Source organism: Olea europaea, chromosome 6 (genome assembly GCF_002742605.1).
Source record: "Olea europaea var. sylvestris chromosome 6, O_europaea_v1, whole genome shotgun sequence".
NCBI lineage: Eukaryota > Viridiplantae > Streptophyta > Magnoliopsida > Lamiales > Oleaceae > Olea > Olea europaea.
In genome coordinates this window covers 15462795-15469684 of record NC_036242.1, presented here as the reverse complement: position 1 = coordinate 15469684, position 6890 = coordinate 15462795, and positions in this window count along the sequence as shown.

The following is a 6890-nucleotide window of genomic DNA, read 5'->3' as shown; positions in this document are numbered from 1 at the left end:
AAATTGATGAAAATGATGATTTTCACAATATATTATGAAAAAATGGTGAAAATGTCAGATATGAACTTTTTGCACAATAATATTGAAAGATAATAACGCGTTGTTCTAATTATCCCTTTAATAAATTATGTGGATTCATTCGTAGTTTTTTAAAAATTTAAGGAATATAATTACAATTTTTTCTTTAATTTTATTTTTTTATTTAAATTTGAGGGTATATTTGTCATTTTACATTTTTTTATTGAGAAAATGACTTTTGCCATAATGAAAGATTAAAATGCCAAAAAATAAAAGATAATGACATTTTGCACAATAACATTGAAAGATATGAACATTTTATGCTAAATACCCAAAAGAACAATATTTCCTTTGAAGGTTCGTAGTATCTTCCATTGGTACGAGACGATATATAAATTGAAGTATATTCGACAAAAATTTCTCATCTAAACCTATGAACACCCATAACAAAAAATACCCAACCAGTTGGGCCTACCCATATGGGACAAGTTGCGTAGGGGCCATGTTTAAAAGGGAAAAAACCTCCTTACAAAAGTGATGAAAGGGAACTTTGAGCCCCATATCCATTGAATATTTATGAATAGCTATTAAGCCTGGAGAGGGGGGCTATCTATCGTTTGAAACTGTCCAGGATGTAATAACTCTATATCACTGGGAACATTAAAGTATATCATAATGTCAGCCAGGTTCCTATTTACAAAGATTGTTGAAAAGTTCTTGAAGCCTCAAAAGCATTCCCACCACCTCATTAAGGTCAGTTCACATATTAGAGGGTTCGCCTACCTCATTATATACCCCAACCCTAGGTCGAAAACTTCCTATTTTGTCAAAAAGTTTTGGGTTAATGCATATAGCAAAATGGGTAACATCCCTATAAGAGAGTACATCAATATACAAAACTTCTACGAAAGAAGGGGAGGTGCTAAAGGTATTACCTTTAGAATTAGAGCTCCTAGAATCATAATCTCCAAGATGCACTCTGAGAATCGGTTTAGGAAGACATTGCAAGAAAGATGTTGAGCAAGGATGATGAAATAATATGCACTTAGACAAAAAATTTCTTGAGAGAAATAGGGTGGCAAAGTAAAGAATGTCATTAGGAGTAATGACATATTTATAGGATTGCAGAACATAACATATTACAATTAAAGTCCTAGATTTAATATAAAAAAACGCGGACTTGTGCTATTATTTGTTCAGCCTCAAATGCAATCGGCAAACATCCAACAACTTGTGAAATGTAAGGCGACTAGGGAGGGGAATAAAAATAAAAGGCTCGCACTAAGGATACGAACGCTTCTTCTCAACCAAGCTGCAAATCAATAACACATTGCTCTATGAAAAAAAATGCAATACTCTTAATAGAATCAGTTAAGAGATAGCAAATAAGGGACTACCATTTTTGTTTCTCCTAGAATAATTGAAAAACCCCAAAGCTGGGAGGTAAATCTATAAATACCTCCTCATTTGCAGAGAAATGATATAATTCAAGTATCTCTCTTTTAAATAGCTATTTTCATTCTTGCTCCAATTTGAACATCAAAACTAGTAAAATTAAAAATGAAAATCATAGTTAGGTGAACAGACTTGGTCAATCAGATTTCTATTGTCAACAATTATGTTGAAAACGATGATGAAGTAACAATAGCATAGGTTACAAAAGACTCATTGATCATCTCAATATTGGCGCTAAATGTTGTAAATTGGTTGTTCAAAATAAAGATGAATGAAGCATGAATTGGAGAAGGAAAAGAAAAAAAGGGAAATTTATGCTAAGCAATTGGCCTATGCAATCGCATAGTTATAAACAAAATGACCATTTTGGCCCCTTTTTAACACCGTTTTTGTTTGAATTTGGTGGCCTTTCATCCCTTTTTTGGCACCACTTCACGTAAACTGATCAAGGCCTATAAATAGGTGATCAAAGTTCAAGAAAACTACAATAAAAAAATCGTATAAGAAATTATTCCTTGTTCATCCAAAATCTTGTATAATATTTTGTCCCTCTACAAAATCAAATTCCTTGATTTTCACTTGTTCATTTGGAAGATCAATTTTTGCTTTTTTGGTGTTCTTTCATAGGCTTTATAATCCTGCAAACTATTTACCATTTTCAATCCTTAAAATCAAATCGGAAGGAGAGAAATATCGTTTGAGGACAGCGATATATTCTTCGAGTTCAAGTCTTCTTTGATCTATATCCATTCATTTCTTCTCTTTTTCCTCCATTGCTGTGAATTTGAGTGGTAGTGCCTTCCGGGATTTGAGCCCCAGCTAGAACGTCAATTAGACATAAGGGAAGCATCACACGGATGTAAGAGAAAGCAAAGAGAAAATATTTGTAATGGGGAATAATTTATCAAGGTGACAAATGCAAAAGTCCCTGACACTTCAACCGCGCGCGTGAACAAGTATGTAAGATTGACAGCATATCAAGAGTTGTGCATAAATAATTATTCATAAACAGCATTTACAAGTGCCGATATCATTTGAGGGGGAAATGGTTACATCACTTGGCGCGGAAGCTTCATAGATATCAGGTCATTTTTAAACAGCCAGGGATTGTAACAAGGGTCCGTGATGTGGAGTTAGGCATTCAGTATACATTTTCTGAGTTGAGTCTGTATTAATTTGTGACTGTTTCCTAAAACAGACTTACATTGAAAAACGCACACACTGGGTTTTGTATATTGCACTTCAGAAATATCACCCGAGTCTTGAGAAATTTCAAGTAATTCCCTAAAAATTCTAAAAGGGGAGTCTCACTGATTACACCGGAAGTATATTTTGTTTAGAAGAAAAAGAAATTGTCCTTTCTTTGATTATTTCTTTCTTGGTCAATTCACTTTCCATGAGGGAAAAATGTAATTATATCACTGCATTAAGATTTTCAATTTTCCAAAGATGGCCAATTAGTATTTTTATTCCATGGTCTAAAGAAAGAAAGACACCAATCAAGTAGATAGTAATTCCAATCTTTATGATCAGAATACAAGAATTCGAAAGGCTTTTGTGGAAAGAGATTGGCAAATGTGAGTGCGTCAAATTGTAAGAATGCTTCTCATACTCCTTACCTTAGCATGTCGGTTCTTGAAGAAGAAGAGAAAAGGTATAAAATGTGTTCCTATTTTACATAACCCTTCAATTTACTAGTGGAAACTCGTTTGCAGTAAACTTGATATTTCCAAATGAACTTAGCCAATGCCGTCTTGATATCAATATTTGAAAAATTTTATGCACTTAATTTGAAAACCACAAAAAGAACTTGTGAAATGTAGAAGGGTTCTTTTTAATCTGTTTACATTTTTTCCACTTTCATATCCTTAGGCAAGACAAATTTGTCAGTTTTTTTCTGTGTATACTAAGGAGGCTTATAAATGATGATAGACTACAAAGTCTGAGGTATACAACTATTTCAGCACCAGCTACTATAGTCTATAAGTGTTTAATACTAAATAGCTAGTATGAAAAACATAACTATTGTCAGTATTACAAATTTATTTATCATCGGGAGGAAGTCCTTTATTCCATCTACGTATGCATTCACCGGAACAAATTATATCTAGATCCAATAGCAAGAAATACAGCAGCAAACAATAGGTGATCCACTAGCCTTCCACATTGACAGCTGCGAAAGGAGAAAATAAGCCGATATTTAACTTCTGAACCAGTTTATCATCCTATGACAGTAGGGGCAACGAGCTGAATCATAGTAGAACAAATTTTGAAGTTTTAGCGTGTGATCTGAACACCATGGTTTCAGCCACAAATGATTTGTCTCCTCCTAACAAACTTGGAGAAGGTAGCTTCAGTGAGGTTTACAAGGTATAGTTCATCGGTCATTTAACAATCTATTCCTTGATTTTCTCTTTGCATGATTAGATAGGCTCAGTGATTGATTCTTTAGGCTGAAATGTGTCCAATTTTCTGTTAAAGTTGAATTACTATGAACTAAATTTTATAGGGTCGGCTCCACAATGGGCAAGAAATAGCTGCCAAATGACATCAAAAAATATCGTGACCAGGGATATACGAATTCAATAATGAAATCGCTCTGATTATGAGACTCCAGCACAGGAATACCTCCCGAACAAAGGCTTCAAAGGCTTCAACTATTTTAACTTTGGTATGCCCGTTTCCTGATTTACATACCATCGCAACGTTCCAGTATCTCATTGATGAATTTTTAAATTTTAACGCTTTAAACTCTGTCAGACATATTGTTCATGCATTACTTAAAAGTTCTACTGCCCAGATAAAGTAAGAAGATAACTTATAGACTGAAGTCAACGATTCCAGATCATCTTGGGAATTGACAGAGGGATAATATATCTCAACGAAGACTCCAGAGTAATACTTATTCGTAGGGATTTGAGAGCCAGCAACATTTTACTGGACATGTCCATGAATACCAAGATATCAGGTTTTGGTCTGGCGAGAATTTTTCGATTGGACCAAACTTCATCAAACATGAAAAATAGTTGTTGGAACCTATTAAGTAATAGTAGCACAATCTATTTTGTTAGGCAAATGATACAGAACCTTGAATGAACAGAAGTGTTATAACCAACACAGGTTGAATTCAAGAATAAGTCTCAACTTACTAAAGCTTATGATTTATGTGGTCATATGTAGCCATAATATGCAATGCAGGTGCTTTTCTCAATAAAATCAGTTATTTATAGTTTTGAGGTATTCCTGTGAAAAATGGTTGTTATATCGAGGACAACACTTTCAAATTGATTGGACATGTGAGAATTTGAATCGATTCAATAAATAGAACTCATTGTTTTATCATTGATGTTATGCAATCAACAAGATAATTGGCAAGATAAAATAGAACAAACAAATGCAAGGAACAACAAAAGATTATACATGGAAATTCAAGATAGGAGACAATCATAGGATGAGGAGGAGTATTTCTCTATAAGTAACAATAAATGTTTTTAATACAACATCTCAATTCTCTCAATCAAGATCTAAAGCTCTCAATATATTGCATCAATGTTGTGTTTTTTTTTTTTTTGATCGGTAAATGTAAATATATAGATAAAAAATGTACCATGTACAAATACACCGGGCATACTCGGGCGAGACAATGTCCATAATCAAATACAAGTACACCGGGCATACCCGGGCAAATCAATGTCCAAAAACCTAAACAAGTACTCCAGGCATACCCGGGCAAAGACAGTAGAAAGCTAATACAAAGAAATCAAAGCTCCATGGCCAAGGATTCATAAAGAATCAAGACATCCGGATACAAAGTAAACATGACTTTGTATACGTGGGTCTTGATCCTTCTAGCAATAGAATCCAAGTCGGCCGGGAGGTCTTCAAAAATCTTCCTATTCCTCGTAAGCCATATGTAGTAAACTGTGCTAGCAAGAGCAACTCTCTTCGTCTTGGTCAGCCACGAAGTTCCACGATTCTCCTTTTTAATCCACTTAAGCGCAATGGCAAGTGTAGACATAGATCTTGTGATGCCAAGCCATCTCCTAATACTTCCCCATAATGAGGAAGTGAAGGAGCACTTGAAGAATAGATGGTCACAAGTTTCCTCAAAAAGTCCACAAAAGACACACCTCCGATCAATATCCAAGAAGAGTAGTTTGTCTTTAGTTAGTAGCTTTGATTGGGCTGCTAACCAAAGCAAGAAAGAATGCTTCGGAGTGATGCACGGCTTCCAAACTTCTCCTCCCCACGGCTTCAAAGTACCTTTATGCCTAAAGTATTCATAGGCAATTTTTGTTGAGAATTTATTATGCACAGAACAACCCAGATTTTGAGTCGAAGATTCAAAAAACTGCCTACCGAAGAAAGCTGTCTGCCGGCCAGAAATGCTGCTGAATGAAGGGCCCAAATTCTGGTCGTGCAGAGCACTCCCAGCTCCAAAAAATCGTCCATTTAATGCCCTTCCATCACTGGACGTGTCCCCGTTAACCCCTTGATCAATCTGAAAATGATGGGCCCCCGTTTCCTGTTGCTGTCTCGGAATTACAGTGTGCTGGGCAGCTTCTTTGGTAGAAATAAAATCCCTGATTTCAAGTAATTTCTTGAAAAGTGGGGAGTGATCCTTTTTAGGACGAGCCTCCCAAATACAAGTGCCGTTAAGATAAGCATGATGAACCCATCTAATCCATAAGGTGTCCTTCTTCTTGTGGATGTTCCAAAGGGATTTAGCAAGTAACGCTAAATTCCAAGTCTTCAAGTCTTTCAATCCAAGGCCCCCTTCCGTTTTCGGAAGGCATAGATTCTTCCATGCAACCAATGGCTTTTTTGATCCCCAAAGGAAGTTCCGACAAAGGCTAACAATTCTCGAAATAATTGTAGCCGGAATGGGGAAGATAGAAAGCCAAAAACATTCAACACCTTGAAGCACGGTCCTAATGAGTTCCAACTTGCCGGCATAGGATAAAGATGCACAACTCCAAGCTCCAATATAACCAGCTATTTTTTCAAGAAACGGTGCATAAGAACTCACTTTGAGCTTCTCCGATGCAAGAGGAATACCCAAGTAACGAAAAGGCATAGATTTTTTCGAAAAATTTGAGATTTCCATGATAGTTTGAAGCTCATACCCAAAAATTCCAGCTGTGTAGATGCTGGATTTCATAGTGTTGATCTTTAGACCCGATGCTAAACCAAATTTGTCAAGGGAGTCGATTAGAATTTCAACGGACATAGCATCACCCCTTGCAAAAAGCATCAAGTCATCCGCAAAAGCCAAGTGGGTTATCTTGAGGGGACCACATTTTGGGTGATAATTAAAATCACTATCACTTGTAGCATCCTTGATCATTCTAGAAAAATATTCAAGACAAATCACGAACAAGAAAGGGGAAAGTGGATCACCTTGCCGAAGGCCTTTC